Source organism: Lithobates pipiens, unplaced genomic scaffold, assembly GCF_037356315.1.
Source record: "Lithobates pipiens isolate NorthernLeopardFrog02 unplaced genomic scaffold, aLitPip1_a1.2 Scaffold_3, whole genome shotgun sequence".
Taxonomy (NCBI): domain Eukaryota; kingdom Metazoa; phylum Chordata; class Amphibia; order Anura; family Ranidae; genus Lithobates; species Lithobates pipiens.
In genome coordinates, this window is record NW_027507790.1 from 266,705,886 (window position 1) to 266,727,134 (window position 21,249).

Below are 21,249 nucleotides of genomic sequence, written 5' to 3' on the forward strand. Positions count from 1 at the left end.
TGGGTTCTCTCGGATAGAGGCCAATAATGGTTCCATAGACAGGACAAATAAAAGAGGGGACAACGGACACCCCTGTCTGGTGCCGTTCTCCATTTGAAAAAGGGAGGAAGACAGCCCATTCACTTTTACTGACGCCTGAGGGTGATTGTATAACACCTTGATCCATTGGATCAGTCTTGGTCCCAGGCCCATCACTTTCAGAGTTTCAAACATGAGTCCCCAGTCTACCCTGTCGAATGCTTTTTCCGCATCTATCGACAGGAGTAGTCCTGGGGACCCATTCGTTTTTAAGGCCTGTAGCAGGAGCAGCGAGCGTACTCCGTTGTCCCGACCTTCCCTCTCAGGGATAAATCCGACCTGGTCCGGATGCACCAGGTCGGACATCCTGTCCTTCAACCTCGATGCTAAGACCTTGGCGAATAATTTGGTGTCAGCGTTTAGTAAGGCTATTGGCCTGTAACTAGAGCACAGCGTACTGTCCTTGCCCTCCTTTAACAATACCGTGATTGAAGCCCGCAGGGCCTCACCTCCCATCGCAAAATCTTTACCTAAGCCATTCATATGCTTACAAAGCTTAGGGACCAGCGTCTCTTTGTATTTTTTCAGATACGAAATCGTGAAACCGTCTGGTCCCGGGCTTTTCCCAGGGGCGGTATCTTTCAACGCCTTGTAAATCTCTTCTTCTGTAATGGGTCTGTCTAAGTTGCTTCTATCGTTCTCGTCTAGAGTCGGTAATTTCACTTTGTTCAGAAATTCCTTAATTTTATCTTTTTTCCCTACATCTTTTGCCCCTTTCTGGCTTATGTTGTAGTATTGCTTAAACACTTCCGATATCTCCCTGGATGTGTGGGTCATCTTTCCATCCTTGTCTTGAATTTTATCTATAAAGTTATTCCCACTCTTCCTATTCAACTGCCTAGCTAGATGTCTACTTATTTTATTTCCCTGATAGTACCTCTCTCTGGTTCTCCTATCCAATGTCCTTTTTGAATCCTGTTCCATCATATCTTTAAGTTCATCTCGTTTAGTCACCAGTGGATGGAAATATTTCTGCTGTTGCCCCCCTGTTTTTTTATGGGCCTGTTCTAGTTTATAAACCTCTTCTTTTAGACTTTCAATTTTTTCTAGTCTTTCTTTTTTTTTCCTTGTGCCCATGGAGATGAGGATACCCCTAATATATACTTTATGTGCCTCCCATAGAGTGGCACCCGAAATTTCTTCTGTATCATTAACAGAGAAATAAAATTCAATTTCCCTTAGTACTGCCTCCGCAATTTTCTCGTCCTGCAATAGGCTCTCGTTCAGGCGCCACGTGAACGGTAGCCTCTGCATTTCGAGTATCCTCATCCTCACCGACACCGGAGCATGATCTGACAGTGTAACTATTCCAATCTTGGATTCTGTTACGAGATCCAACAACCTGTGGTCGACTAGTATGTGGTCCAACCGGGAGTACGTCCCGTGTACGTGGGAAAAAAAGGTGTAATCTTTTTTTTTATCGTGCTGCAACCTCCATACATCCATCATTTGGTGTTGTTTCAGCCAAAGTTTAATCATCTTCCGAGCCTTCATATTTAACCCCCTAGCACAAGACGTACTATCCCAAGTTGGATCCATACAAAAGTTGAAATCTCCTGCAAGGACCACATCCCCCATCTTAAATTCCTCTAGCTTCCCCAGCACTATCTTCAGATATCTTATAGGGTTTTTGTTGGGGCAATATACATTTGCTAGGGTGAGGATCTTATCCCCTAATTTTCCCTTTACAAACAAATAACGGCCATCCGGGTCTGTCTTCTTGTCAATCACTGTAAACTTTATGCCTTTCTCAAACCCGATTGCCACTCCCTTAGCCCTTTTTATCGGTGAGTCCCCATATAGCCAGTTTGGATAGTTAGCCGAGTATAGTTTAATATTTGAATCTTGCGACAAGTGAGTCTCCTGTAAAAATACCACCTCTGCTCTGTACAGCTGTAGTTCCTTTAACAATTTGTGCCTCTTACCCACAGAATTCAGACCCTTTACGTTATAAGACAAGAAATTTACATCTAACATTTAAATTTTTCCAGATAAGATGAAAAAAGAAAAAGGCGTGATCTATGACACCTTGGTTGACACTGCAAGACACCTCCCCCCCCCTGGCCTCCCCCCATCCCTACCTTCCCTCATCCCACCCTCCCCACCTCCCCCCCTCCCATCCCCTGGCCAATTCCTGGCCTCTTTTCTGCAGCTGAGGATCTCCTCCATTCTGCAGACTTCTCCCGCTAGGGTGTGACTCCGACTAAGGCCCCCCGTGTCTGGGTCCCCCCTGCCTCCTTCCCCTAAGGGGGAAGGGGGTCCCCTCGCAGATGGGGTATGATATCCCGGGGTCCCACATGATCCTTCCACCACCCTCACCTCCCACCCCTCTCACCCCCCCCCCTTCCACCCCGCAAGAAAATAACCATCCAACAGTCATACTCCCCCGTCAAAGACCCCCATGTAAGTCCACTAGGGAACCTTAATATTCGTTGGGACTGGGATCCCTAGGTTATTGCAGAAAACCTCCAACTCATCGAGGAATTTTAATCTAAATGTTCGTCCATCTCTTTGAACCAATAGGGCCGCAGGAAATCCCCAGCTGTATCTGATATTTGCCGCTCTCAATAGTTCTAATAAAGGTTTTAAGAGTCTCCTCCGGGCCAGTGTACCTGCCGACAGGTCAGAGAAAATCTGTATAGAGACCCCTTCGTGTATCAACGGGGGCAACCCCTTGAGCCTATTCCATATCTTAACTTTGTCGTCATAGTGGCTGAATTTGATGATTACGTCTCTCGGGACCTCTTCCCTCAGACCTGGGGGTTTCCTCACCCTATGTACCCGATCGATCTTTAAGACCTCTCCTATTGCTTTTCCCAAAATGGGGTTAAAAATTTTTCCCATCTTAGCCTCTAGATCTTCTCCCTGTTGTTCAGGCAATGCTCTGACCCTCAGATTTTGCCGTCTATTCTGGTTTTCTTGTTCATCCAATTTATACAAAGTGTCCCGCTGATCTGTTTGCAATTTCTTTACTTGCGTTTGCAGTTCTAATATTTCGTGGGCCTGTTTTCCTGTTAGTTCCTCTGCCTCTTCCACTCTCCTCAATAAATGGCCCATATCCATCCTGACATTTGAGATTTCAACTTTGATGGTATTTTCAAGTTTGGCGAACATTTCCAACATTTCACTTTTAGTGGGGATTTGGGCGATGTCCCTCTGTCCCCGCAAATTACCATCTATTTCTGAGTCCGAATCCTCCCCTGAATTAGCTCCCGGGGCCCCTGCTGTCTTGGATCCTTCTCTCTTTTTCTCCTTTACTCCCTGCTGTTTTTTTTCTATACCGGGGCTTTTTAAACTGGTTTCCTTCAGGTATTTCTGAATCGTGCTTGTATTCAGGTTCTCTTTTGGATCGTTCGCCTTTTGGTTTCTTCCCCTCATGTTTACCCCTTTTGTCCTTTGCCTCCCCAGGTTTATTAGGGCAGAGAGAACAACACACAAAAAAGAAAAACAACAATTCTTTGTACAGTCTCTCCTTAGTTGTGGCACCTGTCCTGCGCTGAAAGCTCCAACCTCAGATCCGCTTTCACCTGCTCTGTGATTTTAAGCGGGGAGAGCTCTCCTATATAGCTTTTGCTGCGATTTCACACGCTCTCAAGATGAAAATTGCAGTGCGATTCCACGGCAAGGGCCACACATTAACCCGCTTAGCCTTCCGGCAATTGACCACTGTACTTTGTGCTCAGAACAGCTACATAAATTTTTAGGTATATTACCTCTTACACATCATTTATAGTTACATTCCGTTTGATCCTGTTTTACATCTTGATCTTTAATATGTAATCCTCTGGCATCAGTTCGCTGAGCCCCTGCTGTTCCTCTCCTCACTCCCCAGAGTCTCACCAGCCCAGGTTCCGTGGGCGTTCAACAGGTTTAAACAATCAGGAACAGGATCAGGTAAAGTTCAACAAATATTCAGCAACTGAAAATCAGAGTGAATAGTAATCAGAAAAATAAATACCTGGGGAGGAAGGGGGATCTTGTCCGGAGGGAGGTAAGCAGCAAGTGTCCACTTAGGGCTCCGTTGTCTTCCTATGCTTCAGGGTAAACTTGAGGCTTTGGTTTGATTTACCTTTCCATCTGGTCCTGGAGCATGGCTGATCTCGTTTCCTCTTTGTGTGTGTACAGCGCACGCTTTGCGGGGAAATGGAGGGGGAAATCGACGATTTCTTGCCGGTCCGTTAAGGCTCCGCCACTCTATGGTTGTGCTCTTCTGCTCATGCCCGCCGTGTGCTTCGGGATGCGGGAGGGATGAGGTGGTACGGGCCGGGCGGCTTCATGCATGGAGCTCGGCGTCCTTTCCCCTCACGCTGCTCCAGCTGATCGTTAGGACCGCCCCCATCTGCTCACGCTGGCGCCGTCATCGGGTCCCTCCCCTCTCTCACGGACAGCACTCCATTCGCGCCCCGTTCGTGGATTTTTCTTGTGATGGCATTGATCACCACTGAGTTTTATTTTTTATTTTTTGCGCTATAAATGATGATCATTGATGGTGATGGAATGGGGACGGCTGGATGATGGAAAAAATTGCAGCAGGCAGAACAATCTTCGTGGTATCCTTGAAGCTACTATGATCCAGACCTCCGTATTACAGTGGTGGCTATTTTGAACCAGATCCTGGGCAAATCTCCCCTAGCAGAGCTGGAGCTCAATAGAGTTCATCAGGTGCTAGGACCCAGGGCACCTCCTTCCTCTCAGCCGACCTGCCGGGTCCATTTCTGTACTGTTAAAGAGGAGATAATACGTCAGATTTGGTCGAGGGACCTGTTGACTTTGATGGTGCGTCTATTCAGATTTACCCTGATGTCTCTAGGCAAACCCGGGCTATGCGGGGGCTCCTGCGCCCCCTTCTTGAAGTAATATGTGAGGCAGAGGCAACTTACTGTTGGAGCCATCCCTTTCATCTTATTGTGCCGATACAGGGGACTGAATTCTATATTCGTTCCCCTGATCAGCTCCTAGAACTGTTCAGATTCATGGATAGGCCTGCGTTTAACGTACTTAACTGGTTTGATTATGCCATGGACACACCACGCATGGCGCTGCAACTGGCCACAGGTGCACGGGTCCATTGAGATGTGTTCCGGTCCACAGGCATTCAGTGGGAATAAACATACAACTTTTGGGGCCTCTACAGGTTTGTATGCTAGTCCAAACCTTGATGGCTAGGTAATTTTCTTCTCCCTGTATGCCTCTATATTAGGACCAGAGACTCAAGAAACATGCCGTTATAGATCTATGCCCTCTGGCATCAGAGAGACTTGTTTTGTCAGAGTGTTGTCCCCCTACTTACCTCCACTTTCGGCTGGCAGCAGGGGAACCCTAGTTTGTTGATGGTGGCCTGTGGGCGAGCTCCATCCCCCATAACTCTCAGTTCACTTTAGCTGGATTTGGCTATTAGTCTCTCTTGTTGGTGCCAAACATTTAACTGTGTGGATCTGGGGCTTGTCCAACGGTCCCACCTTTCACTGAAATATTTTATGAACAGAGTTAATGTTTTTGTTACTGTATTCAGCAACCATATGTGTGCATTCCACTCTTCTGTCATGGAGTCCTGGGGGACTGGTGCAGAGACCACATGATTTTTTTCTTCTCCTGTTTTATATACACTATATGAAGCTCTGTTGGTCTTTGCGTCTTCCCTGGGGCGCCATTACAGTCCTGTTTGTGATGTGTTGTTTATATTAATGGCTTTTTTATAGTTATAACATGGTTCTCGAAGCTCTTTCTCCATGCATCTACAAATGTACTGTTTTTATTGACTTTTACTGTTTGTTTTGTGCTTCTCCTAGCGCCTTAACCACCCCCAGATAGGGCGAACTCTTTCTCGGGTGCTTTTTGTGCTCTATCAAGGTCCTCAGTGAAATATTACTGTAGAGTGATCACCCCTACCCCTCTTTTCTACTTTCCTTATGCTTCCTCTTTCTTCTCTCTTTTCATCCCCTTTCCTTGTTTCTTTTTCCTTCCTCTCGCCTAGGGTTTCCCGGTGCAGAGTTCATCAAACACCTCTGTACAACCACTTTCAGGTCCAGGTGCGCTATGGGTCTTCTCAAGGTTACTTCTCTCAATGTCAGGGATATAAATGTGCCGGAGAAGCACTCCCAACTTTTGGCTCTCTACAGGCAATGCACTTCCATGGTGATCAGATCACCAAATTGAATAACAGGGACTTTCTGATGGTGTACCACAGCCCCTATCCCATCTTCAAGTCCAAGGGGGTTAGTATTCTAGTGGCCAAACCAGGGCCATTAGATTTCTCTCTCAGACCATGCACTGGTGCGTATATGACTCTTCAATTGGGTCCAGTGACACAGAATCCTCCTTCTTGGAGGCTGAATGAGATCTTGTTACTGTTACTTGTAAGCCGGTTATCTGGGGTACACGATTAAAATAGGAGCCCGCCCTAAACATGAGAGGTCCCGCTGCACGGACGAGCTCTCCACCAAGATGCACAGTTTGGAATGCTCCCACAAGGCTAGTATCGCACAATCCACATATCAGGAACCCCTCAAAGTCTGTGAGGAGCTTCGCTGTCTCCTATATCACAAAACAAAGCAAAAGCTGGCGTGGGCTCATCGTACAATGTACATATTTGCGAACAAGCCGGGAACACTGTTGGCACGGGCCTTGTGTGGACCCCATACCACAACCGATATCTCTCATATTATTGGCTCCTCCAGGCAGAAGTTAACTTCTTCTACTGCAATGGTGGTGGAGTTTGGATCTTTCTATCAGGGTCTCTACAATCTTGGACACTCCCCCCTTCCATGTCATTCTCTGGACATGGGTTTGGCCATACAGTCATACCTTGCGGCCTCTGGCATGCCATCACTTCCCAGTGCGGTTCTGGAGGAATTAGGAGGAGCCTATCACAGTGGAGGAGCTGGCTCTGGCTTAATCGAAAAAAAAGGAAAAAGGCCCTGGGCCCAGATGGACTCACTCCAACTTATTACAAAGACTTTTTTGAGACATTGTGCTCCCCCTTGTTTCTGCACTCAACTCCATCAAAGAGGGGAAATCCTTTCCATTGGATACCATGAGAGCTTATATTGCTCTTATCCCAAAGGACGGGAAAGATCCCTTGCGATGTGGCAATTACCGTCCACTTGCTCTTTTGAACACTGATCTGAAATTGTTTGCATAAATCTTGACCAATAAGCTACTTCCCCATATCCCCAGTCTTATTCATAGAGACCAGGCAGGATTTGTGCCACTCCATGAACCACGGGATAACACAATTCGGGTAGTGAATCTAATTTACGCAGCAAAGTCCTCTAGCCGGTATCTTCTCTGGCTGTCCACATGGCGCAGAAAGGCCTTCAACAATGGGCATTTATGCGTGCCACTCTAGAACATATCGGCCTCGTTTCGTCCATGTTGAGCTGGATCTTCTCCCTTTATTCCAACCCCTCAGCCACAGTCAAGGTCAACAAGACAAGATCTGACTTCTTCAACATCAGTGATGGCACACAGCAGGGTTGCCCCTTATCCCCTCTAATTTTTATACTTTCCTTAGAGCCCTTTCTGTGTGCGATATGGGCAGAGCCTGTCCTCGTAGGTTATTAGAAGAAATCAGGACCACATAAAGTGGCCGCTTTTGTGGATGACTTGATTTTCTTTTTGACAGACCTGCTAACTTCTCTTCTGAAATTACATCAGTCTCTACAGGTGTATGGAGCTCTTTCTTATTTCAAAATCAACTTAACCAAGTCCTTCGTTCTAAACATTATGGTAGATAGTGTCACAGTCTGTTCTCTGCGATCCTCCTTTCCCCTCCTATGGGCATCCGGCTCTATTCACTATTTGGGAGTTGACATTACCTCTGATCCTTCTGCTCTCTACTCAACTTTGCCTCATTACTCCTCTGATTTAAACCTGATCTGCTTCACTGACATTCACTCACCTTAACCTGGTTTTATCACTGCAGTGCCCTTAAGATGACCATGCTGCCTAAGATGACCATGCTGTAGCAGACCATATCTGCTACAGGCCCTTCCTATTTGCCTCCCTCTGGTGTTTTTTAAGCGGGTGAGCTCTATGTTTTCTGCGAATTTGTATGGTCCCATCAGAAGTCGTGTCTTAAATTACAGCTTCTTCATATTCTGAAAACTCCAGGTTGGCCTCCCGGATGTTCAGGCCTATTACAGAGCAAAACATCGAACCATGATAATAGACTGGTACTGCCATGCTGAAGGGAAACATTTGGTGGCCACGGAGTTGGAGGACTCCCATGACAGGGCAAAGAGTTGGCCATGGATCACTTCCCCTCTGCCCTCATTGATCATCCTACCCTTAGTAGAACGTTTTTGGTTGCTAGGGATGCCTTTTTGACTTTCCTCAGTGGCACCATTACCCTCCCCCATGGTGCCCATACTAGGCAATCCAGAATTAGACCCAGGCCTCCAGAACCCCCATTTTCAATTACTAGCCTTGAGTGGCAGCCTTCATTTTTGTGATTTTCCTCCTCTGCTGGTGTGACCAACACGGATCTACCTTTGGACTTCTGGAGCGGTCTCCAGGTCCGTAATTATTTTTGTCGCTGCTCTCATTCTCTGAGAATCTTTTGCCACCTCCCGGAACTGGAACATATATGTCATAGGAAGGAGCCGATTCATCATTGACTCTTGACGATTTATGCTTCTCTGATCCACCCGACGTCGGGGGTTCGTCCCTTCGTTCCTCTCCAAATGAGAGATGGATCTTGAAACCCGTATTACTGACTCACAGAGGGAGAAAATCCTACATTTTCCCCAGAAGTCTTCCATCGCCACTGAGATCCAAGAAACCAGTTACAAGATTTTGACCCATTGGTATAGGGTACCCACCATTCTGCATCGATTTTTTTCCTCAGGTCCTTAGTGCGTGCTGGCGGTGTGGTGCTGCAGAGGGAACGATGCTGCATATTTTTTGGGACTGTACCAAACCTAGACCTTTCTGGCGGGAGGTGGCCTGTAGGGTCAAGCACCTGACCAATGTTGATCAGGAGGGAAACCCTGCGGCATTCCTGTTACATCTCTCAAAACGACCTATCGAGAAATACAAGACTTCCCTTACAACTTAGCGATTAAATGCGGCTAAGGCATGCATTCCCTTGTGCTGGAGATCTGAGAGCCTGTGGCGGTTTTCTACAGTTAATGAGCTTAGAGACATGTAAGATCTCACAGCCACCTTGTACAACCGAGAGGAGACCTTTCGTGACACTTGGAGACCCTGGCAACATTTTGTGTTTACTGATGCCTATCTTCAGGGGGTTTCACAAACTGGTTGACCTCCTGAACTCAGTCTGGACACCGTGGGCGAGAGGCTCTGCCTTTCTTTATATTTGTCTGTATTTCTTTTGTGCAGGGGACACGTCGCCCCTTATCGCTACACTTTTTTGTCTGCATCCCTCTTTCCTCTTATGCTCTATTTGTCCCCCCTCCTCTTCTGTCCACCACCTACTCCATGTACCTGGCTCAGCTATGGGCACTATACCATTCAGGTATTTGATTATTAAGACATACATCATTCTAGTCTTATTTCCCTCCTTCTGGGTCATATTGGCCATAGGGATGCAAGGCTTTCCAGTACAATGTTTTGCTATATATAGTTGCACAGTTTTAAAATAGAAGTATGGGGATCTGTTTTTTTTTTCCCATAATCATATTTACCTAGGTGGATGCAGCATTGGACTGATGTTTCATCTGTCCCCTGGTGTCTCTGCACTGAGAACTGAGCCATCAAACATCATCGATGGCTCGGTTCTCTCAGCTCCATGAGCAGAGATCTGCTGCCTGTCAATCAGCAGCTCTGTGGTCTGCCCCCTCTTCGCTCACTGGAGCGCTGAGCTGTGGAGGGGCAGGGAGCAGCCATCTCAGCCTCTCAGCGGCTCACTGAGAGGCTGAGATGGCTATCAGTCCAGGCACCTGGCAGATCCAGACTTCCATTGTCGTGATGACGCTGTGCCTGGACTGATTCCATTGACATCAGCGGAAAGTGGACTTCAGACCGCTCTCTAATGAAAACGGGTAACAGGAGAGTAAAACGTATTGCACTCAGCCAAACAAGCTCAGGCTGGACTTCTCTTTTAAGTCGTTGAGTCTATGTTTTAGGTGTCCCTTATCTCTGTCATTTGTGCCATCTATGCTCTCTCAGCTGGTGCGATTATGCTTGACCTGTTGGCATTTGGATAGTTATGTGAGACTATCAGTATCACTTGACTATGTTTTGTTCCTTATTTTTCTACTTGGATGTAAACTGCAACTTATTGGAAAATAAAGGAATTACAAAAAAAGTAAAAGTTTTATTTAATTACATACAAGTTAGAAGGGAAAATTGGTACTAAATACACACATAGATCTAAATGATGTTACAAAGTAACAAATAATAAAACAGCAAAGTTGATTTGTTACAAAAGTCCATTCTCAAGTTCGGCAACGTGGCTAGGGCTCCAACAATAAAAGAGAGATAAAATGGCCTGACTTGACGTTTTATAACACAAACACGCACGCAATCACTTCCACATCCCTCACTCACCCCCTGGATAGTCCTCTGTCCAGTCTGCAAATATCAGGGATTATGCCACCATTATCGATAGCCTCCAGCAGGTGGCATCATCAAACTCTGGGCAAATTCCTTGACCCAGGTCCACGCATTTAGGTTACAGCTTGTCCTTTGATCTCTCAGTGATGGACAGCCCATTAGGTATTCTCATCTTCGCCTCAACAGAAGGTCTGGGGCAATGCTCTCCCACCCCCATAAATTACTGCAAGGCTATGCATGAAAATCCTTCCAGGAGACAAATCCTTATTTGTGACCCTCTATTATTAACACCCTGCCATGTAATCCTCTTCCACTGTTTTTGTTAAGATGGAAATGTCACAGTGACCAAATGGCTTAATTGATAATCAGGCAGAGTAGCCACCCCCAAACTTTTGCCATTCATGTACAATCCAACATTATCCAAGCCATTTCTTGAGTTCTAATGAGTGTCATCAAGATACTCCAGCATTTAGATCCACACAGGTAGTACAGACACCTTAATCCGATCACCATGGAATGTGTCAAGGTGGATTGTCAAACAAGAGGATGGAAGATGAAAAAGTTGTGTTACCGCCCTGTACTAGTTACATAATCCAAATCCTTGGTGTTAGGGGGTCTGCATAGGTGTTATTGATTCAATTCACTTGGCTGCAGGTGCGATTTGTTGTCAAATCTCCAGGGTAGAGATGCCAAAATTAAATCACATATGTGGAAGACATATACCAGTGACAAAATATGTGTATATATATGTATCATCCAAAATTTATCTAGTTGAAGTGTCTAAGGTACTAAATTCAGAAAATCAAAAACACACAATCAAAAAATCAAAAACCACACATTGATGTGCAAAAATGAAGTGTGCAAATAAACAAATTTTGTGTTTATAAATCTTCCAATGCAGACAGCATACAAATCGTTTATCACGGTTCCACTGGGACACTTTGCACAGACATCTTTACTTTAGGACTCCTTTACTGAATTTACTTTGAACACTGTGCATAGACACCTTTAGTTTTCTTCTTTACAAGGTACCTATTGCATCATACCACACCCTATTGGATTACAGTTAATGAGCTCCTACATGCCAATGAAAACTATCAGATCTGCAACTGGGACATTTCTGTCATTACTGCTATAAGGACCCTTATACCATCACCTTTAAGCCTGACCCCTCATTAGGGTAACGGTTAGGCTGGCCAAGTTCTCCCTCATCAGAAGTGTGTCAGTATATTCAGGTATCTGTGTTTTATCCTTCAGGTGCTAGTAGTGCTTTATTGAACTAGTGTATATAATATACGGTTTACTTGATTATATCTTGCCTTGTGTTATTTGGCGGAATTCCTTTGCTGAGTTGCTTAAAACTCAGTAGATCTATTACCTCCTTTTTGTGACATCATCCTTTTCAATCTGTTCTAGTAAACATTACCAGACCATAAATACACAGAGTTGTCTGATTTATTACTTTAAGGTGGTGCAAGGATGTCGGAACCCAGAGTGTCAGGTGGGTTGGAATGTTCACCAGGTCATGGCAGTGCAGATGAGCAGGTAATTCCAATCAGTCCCTTAGGGGGTCATGCTACATTTGCTAAAAATTCCAACAATCCCAAAATGTTCCCAACACTCCAACTACATATAGGATTTATATATTATTCAATGAGTTCTGCTTCTACTCTCTGATAACAGAAAATGCTAAAAGAGATTGCTGGGAACTGCATACGGGCTCATTCACATGGGTGGCAGCCTCTACCTCTTCTCTGAAAAGTTTTGCGCAGTGGATCGCTCTTTCAGAGGCGGTATGGAGCTGGTTTACAGGAATTCAGGAAGCAATATTGCCACAACCTGCACACCTGTTTTTTGATGTCCAGGGGGATTTTTTCTAACCCAATGGAAATGTTACCTTGAACTACTATAGCTGGGCTTGGAACATGGTTGTGAGGCCATCCTGTAGGCTGGTGGAGTCTATTTCCTCCACTGTAGGTGGCGCTCTTCCGCAGAGGTACCACAGCTGGAGACAAAGTCCAGACAAACACAGTCCTTCTATGGTATTTTGGGTTACTGGGTAAGCACCCAATTAGCTGCTGCTGCCCCATGTGACTCCGGCTGCCATCTTGGGTCAGGCAGAGCCTATTTAAGGCCCTGCCTCTCAGGCTTGGAGAATATTTTGCTAGTGGGTAGAGTAGGAAAGGGTACCCTGTCTGTTAGGGACAGTACTGGCATTAGGTAAAAGTTCCTGATGAGGAGGGGAAGCGTATCATCGCAACTCCTCTGAACACCTTCCTGATTGTGCACTCGACACCCCCTCTCAGCAGATGCTGTCATTCTGGATGGTATCTGCTCCCATCACGCTACTGGGAACTGTGAGTGCACCCGGCTGTGTAGCCTTCTCACTGGGTTTGCTGTGAACTGTTACTGCATTAACTCAATACAAGTATTCTATGTGGATTATTGCCTCCGTACCATGCTGCACCAATCCCATAGACTTCAACATTCCTTTTTGTCTATTTTAGCCAGCTCACATAAACTTTTTTTGTACAGTCCGTTCTGTGAGAGGAGCTAAGCCGTGGCATGTCACGTGTTATTGATGTCACTGCTGTTTATTATTCATGTGTTTTGCCCCTGAGCCAGACACAGTGGATTGGAGACATCACATGACTTTAGTTTAAAAAGGAAAAAATAAAAAATAAGCTAAAACTAAACATAATGCAGTATTTATAGTCATAATAATAATAATAATAAAAAAAAAAAATATATATATATATATATATATATATATATATATATATATATATATATATAATGGGATTTTTATATACAGCTTACCTGTAAAATCTTTTTCTTGAGAGTACATCATGGGACACAGAAGCTCATTACATAGTGGGTTATATAGGCACCTCTGGTGATTGGACACTGGTTAACCCCCAATTAAGGAGAATTCCTTCCCTATATAACCCCTCCCATATGGGAGGCACCTCAGTTTTGTAGCACAGCAATAAGAAACCACGTAAAACCCAAGAGGGGCGGGAGCCCTGTGTCCTGTGATGTACTCTCAAGAAAAGGATTTTACAGGTAAGCTGTATATAAAAATCCTATTTTCTTGATCATACATCACGGGACACAGGAGCTTCATTACATAGTGGGATGTCCCATAGCAATGCTCAGATTGAGGGGAGGGAGACACAGAGCATAATTATAGACCGCCAGGGACCGGAGGACCTAAACTGCAGCCTGCAGTACACTGCGCCCAAAGGCGATATCCTCTTGCCCTCTGACATCCACCTGATAGAATCTGGTGAATGTATGGACTGATGACCAAGTTGCAGCCTTACAGATCTGAGCCAGGGAGGCCTGGTGATGCACTGCCCAAGAAGCACTTACAGCCCTAGTAGAGTGCGCTTTCACTTGAAAAGGAGGGATTTTCCCTTTAACACTATAGGCTTGAGAAATAATCTGTCTAATCCACCTTGAGAGAGTGGATTTTGACGCCACCTGGCCCTTCCTAGGGCCTTCCGGCAAAATAAATAAGCAATCAGTTTTCCTTATCTGAGCAGTTGCTTGAAGATATATACTGATTGCTCTAACCACATCCAAAGTGTGCAAAGATTCTTCTTCTGCGGACTGAGGGTCTGGAAAAAAGGATGGTAGGATTACATCTTGATTCAAACGGAATCCCGAAACCACCTTAGGTAGAAAGGATCTGTTGGGACGCATTACCACCCAGTCCTTATGAATAATTAGATATGACTGCTAGTTCTGATACTCTTTTAGCCGTGGATATGGCTACCAAGAAAACCAATTTTTTAGTCAGGAGAACTAATGAAGCCAGATGCAAAGGTTCAAATGGTTGCCCCTGCAAAGCCGAAAGAACCAAATTCAGATCCCATGGGCATACCGGAGGTTTGACTGGCGGTCTTATCCGCATGGAGTTCACACCAGGAAACATATGCCCTCCAGATTTTGTAATAAATAAGCCTGGAGGCCGGCTTTCTGGCATTGACCAGAGTAGAAAGGACTGGCCCCGAAAGGCCACGGTCTCTCAGAATGTGGGTCTCAGCAGCCAAACCGTCAAATTCAGACTGTGTAAAGCAGGATGGTAAATTGGACCCTGTGAGAGCAGATCTGGCCGGAGAGGGAGGATCCACGGCCTGCCTACTGGCAACTTCATGATCTCTGCGTACCACGGTCGCCTGGGCCAAGCTGGGGCTACCAAAAGGACTGATTTTGTCTCCCTCTTGACTCTTCCCAGGAACCGTGACAGAAGCGGGCACGGGGGGAGGGCATAAATCAGATTGTACTGATCCCAGGGAACTGTCAGTGCATCTGACCCCTGAGCAAGTGCATCTCTTGTCCTTGACACAAAATTGTCCAGTTTTCTGTTGAACCTGGACGCAAACAGATCTACATCTGGAGTACCCCACCTGTGACATATGTTCCGAAACAGGTCGGGGTGCAGAGCCCATTGTCCTGGGCACAACTGCTGGCGGCTCAGAAAATCCACCTGCCAATTTTCCACTTCTGGAATGAAGACTGCAGAAAGACACGGAACATGCTTTTCTGCCCAGACAAGTATGCGATTCACCTCTTTTTGCGCAACCAGACTCCTGGTACCGCCCTGGTGATTGATATAGGCCACTGCTGTGGCATTGTCGGACTTAACCCGAACAGGGAGACCCTGTAGTCTGTAAGACAACTTTATGAGAGCCATATAAACTGCCTGGATCTCCAAGACATTTATGGGCAATAGCTTCTCGATCGCAGACCATTTCCCCTGCGAGCACGTCTCCTCCAACACTGCTCCCCAGCCTGTCAGGCTGGCATCTGTCGTGATAATCTTCCATGGAAGAGGAAGAAAAGTTTTGCCCTTCAGCAAATTCTTGGTTTGTAACCACCAGACGAGACCCTGCGGATAGACGCATAGGAAGATCCAAGGATTGGGGCTTCCTGTTCCAAGCCGCAAGGATGCATCTTTGCAGAGGCCTTGAGTGGAACTGGGCGAATGGGACGACCATTTTCCCTAAGAGTGTCATGCACAACCGAATGGGGGAAGATCTTCTGCCCAGAATTAGGCGCGCCAGATCCCCAATGGCCAAGGCTTTTGGCCTTGGAAGAAACACTTTGCCCTGAGCAGTGTCGATAATCATACCCAGGTATTCCAACCTGGTGGCAGGCTGTAGGGACGACTTTTCTAGGTTTATAATCCAACCTAGGCGTTCCAGGTGTTCTAGCGTTTTGGTAACGCTGTGGTTCAGGAACGCTACTGTTTTCTCCATGAGAAGCAAATCGTCTAGATAAGCCATGACGGCTATACCCTGAGCTCTTAGGTTTGCCACGAGAGGGTCCAGAATCTTTGTGAAGACTCGAGGGGCCGTAGCAAGCCCGAACAGCAAGGCCACAAATGGAAAATGGCGCCGCTCTACCGCGAACATTAGATATTTTTGGTGTGCGGGAAAAATTGGCACATGGAGATATGCATCCTTGATGTCTATTGATGCCATAAACTCTCCCCCTTGCAGGGAGGAGACCACAGTGCGAATTGACTGCATTCGGAAGGACCGGATGCGTAAAAACCGGTTTAGATCCTTCAGATCCAGGATAGGTCTGACACTTCCATTTGGCTTCGGAACGGTGAAGAGATTCGAGTAAAACCCTGAACCCAGTTCTTTTGGGTCCACTTCTACTATCACCCCCTGGGATAGTAAGTGATCTAAGGCCAGAAATAGCGGTTTTTGCTTTACTGGATCCCGGGGGATCCTTGACCTTAGAAAGCGAGAAGGTGGAATCTCCTGAAACTCTAGCCTGTAGCCCAGAGATACCGAAGAGATCACCCACTTGTCCCGGATCTCTTCCCGCCAGGCTCCTGCAAACTGCAGGAGCCTTCCCCCCACTCGGCCGAGCGGGGGCGCCCCTTCAAAAGGAAGCTTTTGGGCTCTGCTTGGCAGGCTTTCGCCCCCAAGTCTTTTTCTGCCCCTGGGCCCGGCCCTGAGCCTTTCCTGTAGAGGAGGGTTCAGAAGGCCATCGCCACTGCTTAGAGCTTGATGTTCCGGGAGAGAGAGAACGCCTAAATGATGGACGTTTGCTCCTTTTGACTGGAAGGAGAGTAGATTTACCCCCTGAAATTTTTTGGACGAATTTGTCTAATTCTTCTCCAAACAAACGTTCCCCTTTAAACGGGAACCCAATCAAATGCTTCTTGCATGACAGCTCAGCTGCCCAATTCTTTAGCCATAGGGCCCTTCGCATGTGTACCAACAGGAGAGACAAACGAGATGCTTGTTGGACAGAATCCAAAATCGCATCAATCATGAAACACAGAATTTTAGGTATTTCTGCATAATTCTCCACTTCCTCACTGGGAAGGAGGCCAAGCATCTGCTTAACTTGTTCCCTGAGGAACTGACACAACCCCACGGCTGCAACTGTAGGTTGCACTACAACGCCGATCACGGAAAAGGAGGCTTTTAATAATGTTTCCAGCTTCTTATCAGTTGGATCTTTAAATACCTGAGCATTATCCAACGGACAAGTCAGGTTTTTATTCACGCAAGAAACAGCCGCATCGACAGATGGGACCCCCCACTTCTTGGTGAAACTTTCCTCCAGAGGATAATGCATAGAAAACCTTTTAGGAGGAGCAAACAGTTTATCGGGATGTCCCCAATCCTCATACAACAATTGATCCATTAAGGGATGAATTGGGAAGTAATAGGCAGTCTGTGGGGCTTTCCTGACTCCCAGGGAAAAAACAGAGGACGTAGCGACTTCAGCAGCAGGCATTCTGAATGTGGTACGCACCAATTCAGTATAATACTGCACCTGTTTTCTGAGCGCCTGGGAGGAGGGGACTCTCTCCTCTTCCTCTGATTCCTCCGACTGCTCAAGATCCCTGTCCCAAGATAGGGATCTCTCCTCATTGTCAGAAGAGTCATCTGAAAGAGGAATCTCAGCAGAGGGAGGGGATCTACCCCTTTTCCTGCTATCTTTCAGAGAAGCAGAAATAAAATTCATGATTCTCCCTTCAAAACCCTCCAATGTAGCCCTAAGGGAGTCCTCAGTGACATATACCGGGGCTGACACATTAGGAGAGGCTGCAAAACCTGACAGGGGCACTGACTCGTCTTGTGAGGCTGGCTCCAGTCTTGCAGGGTGGATGGTAACTTACAGGCATTTTTAGAACCCCTGGACCTAGGTGGTGATTTTCCAGTGCCCTTGTTACCTCCCCCTGAGACCCTCTTACGAGGAGACATAGTCCTAAGCTACAAAGCAGAGGTACTAGTACAAAGTGCAATCACTGTTGTGCTTAAAGTCTCACAATAAATATATATGCTTAAACTGCACAACCTGATGCTGAGTAGGTGTCTAAGGTTTGCCTGGATCCAATCCCTTGGTATGCTTACTGCCCACAGCTCCTGTGTCTCCACTTACAGCCCCCTGACGCTCTGGGATTTTTAAATCTGCCGCCTGGCGCCTGCGCAGTACAGCGCCGTGCACACTGACATGCACGGCTCACAACCACACTCCCCCCCTCCATTAGGCCGGGAGCGCTCCCGGCGCGCGTGCGCGTGCACGAGGAATGCGGAATCCAGGGGGGAAAGGGAAACTCCATCGGAGCTGCGTGGGACCCCCAGACTACGTGGGACCCCTGTATTACCTCTATTGTGCCAGGGATTGCAGTGGAGACGTGAGACAGCTGGAGAACCAGGCTTCACTGAGCGTGTGTACTGAAAGGCATGTAAGTATGCATCAGGCTGCTCTTACTCCCTCTAGTGGTGGATACCAGGTAAGACATACTACTACTCAATGAAGAAATCCATAATATATATAGAATTAACTTCCCTTACCTGTCCTCGCCGCAGGAATTGCTGAAAACAGACAGATTCCAGCCTTCACCCATCACGGTGGGCAGAGTTGTGCTAACCTACAGGTTTTTTTAGGGTTCTTTCTCAGAAGAACCTCCTACCTGGACCATGTAAAAGACTCTGCCAGAAACTTTCGTACCACTATGTAAATAGTACACCAAGTCTGGTTTTCCCAGAGCCCAGTCTTCCAATAGGAGAGGACTTACAGACCAAACCTCGTTTCTTCGGATGACGAGGCCCGTGTACCATACCATCTTTGGAGTCAAAATATCGGCCCGAGATATGGATCCGGTTTGTTGTAGCCCTTAGGCCCCCGCAGGGACCTGCACAGAGCTTTCTTCATAGCACATGTTTTACGTGACCAACCACCATAGACACTGGCGAAAAAACTGAGGTGCCTCCCATATGGGAGGGGTTATATAGGGGAGGAATTCTCCTTAATTGGGGGTAACCAGTGTCCAATCACCAGAGGTGCCTATATAACCCACTATGTAATGAGCTCCTGTGTCCCGTGATGTATGATCAAGAAATATATATATATATATATATATATATATATATATACTGTTGCTATATAATGTGATACAGCAGGACAAAATTCACGCAGATTTTAATAGTCAACCAAACATCCACATGAGCTACAAGCAAGCAGTTGAACTAAAATATTTGCCCCTTAATAAATAGACCTCCATTGACTTCTCTTTGCTTTCCATGCTGCCATTGATGCAGTAACTTTCCATTTGTTGTATTGTCCTATCCCGATGGGGTGAAGGACTCAATAAAATCATCCATAGATGGTGGATGGGGAAACACGGGAACGCGATACAAGGCCTGCACTCCAATGTAGTAAACCAATTCTCTGGATTGTAATATGTAGTGTAAAACAAGAAGAGGACACATAGCAGAACACCATAACCTCTTCATGCATGGTGTCCAGGATGAATGCTGACTTTACCCAACCGTCCCCGTCTCCCCCTAGTACTCTTCATTTCATCTCCACAATCTGCAATTGTCTGTCACTGACACAGCAGAACAACATTTTTCTAATTAATTTAATGAAATGTAATTTAAAAGGATACAAGGGAAAGGCGAAATCTGAACTGCGGTCTATAGAAGAGTTCTTTGTGTACCAGAAAAATCTCAATCTAATATTTCTGTTTTACCAGGAGATGCAATTAAAGCTGGTACAGAGAATTCAATCAATATACCTGTACACGGAGCCGTGACTTATTAAGTGAATGCATCTCTTTCTTGTATTCATGGAACATTCTTTTCTGTTGCTGTTCGATGCTGTTAATTTTTTCTTGCTACCTTCTCTCTGCCCTTTATTTTTTTACACCCCACACTCACCCGTTTTTATTTTATCCTTATTTATCCTTCTCAATTCTCATACTTTCAGTCCACCTCTGCCTTCCAGACTCTCTCCTTTGTAGCTCTCCTTCTCTGTCTATAACTGCATATTCGTCCTCTTTCCCCATTTTATTTACTTTTTGCTTTTTTTTCTATTTTTCTTACTTTTGTTCTTTCTTTTCTTTATTTTTTTCTATTTTCCTTTCTTTTTTTTCTATTTTTCTTTCCTTTTTTTATTTTTCTTACTGTTTTTCTTTCTCTTCTTTCATTTTTTTCTTTCTTTCTTTTTTAAAATTTCCTTTTTCTTTCTTTTTTTGTGTATTTTTCTTACTTTCTTTTCTATTTTTTAAATTTTTTTCTATTTTTTAAATTTTTTTCTATTTTTTAAATTTTTTTCTATTTTTTAAATTTTTTTTTCTATTTTTCTTTCTTACTTTTTTTTTATATATTTTGCTTACTTTTTTTCGATTTCCCTTTCTTTTTTCCCCTTTTTTTTTCTTTCTTTTTTTTTTATTCATTTTATTTCTTTCTTTCTTTCTTTCTTATCTATCTAAGGCCTCATGCAGGCATTTAGGCTTGCGGCATGAGACTGAGATTTAGGTGCAGAAAAGGCCCACCATCCAACCCAGATGACAGCAGCCTATGAGAGGCTGACAGATGCTGCAGCAGGACAGTGTTGGTCAGTGCACCTGTACCTTTCACCTGCACTTAAGCACCAGATTTTAATGCACCAGGACTTAACGCCCAGTAAGCATGAGGCTTGGCTCTTTATCTTCATATAGCACTTATTTATGTACGAGCTGCTGGTGTTTGGGTCCTCTTGTTCCTGGCACTGGCGACTCACTGGGCAGTACTGCAATTTCGAACACACTGAAGCTGCAAGGAGGGTTGTTTATTCAGGCAAACACGCCGAAACAGAGCAAGACTGCAACTAAATACCAATAAACAGTGAAAAAACATAGGCATTAAACAGTGCATACAATATAACAACCTAAAAATTAGGTAGAATGGGTACCACACAACCTGGTTTAAGGGTAAAGAACAGACCTCCTGCTTACCCTAACTATGATACATACACATGGGGCTGAACAGTCCATACAGACATCTTCCTCATTGTCTTCATCCTCTTCTTAGTTTGATGGCAATGACTGGGACTGGGTTACTGGACCTTGTCTTGGTGTGCATGAGCTGGTCAGTAATGGCAGAGATACCTGTTGAGTCTGACTCAGGAGCAGATGATTCCAGTACCACACTTTTCCCCTCTGGGCAGATCTGATACAATGTGAAACTGGACAGTTGCTTACAGATGATATAGAGTTGGGATTTCCACTGGTGAGTAGGCTTGTACTTTCCAGGGATACCCAGATTCATCAGCAGCACCCAATAACCCAACTGTAAGTACTGAATTCTAACTTATTTGTTATACTGGCCTTGAGCACCTGAAACAGCT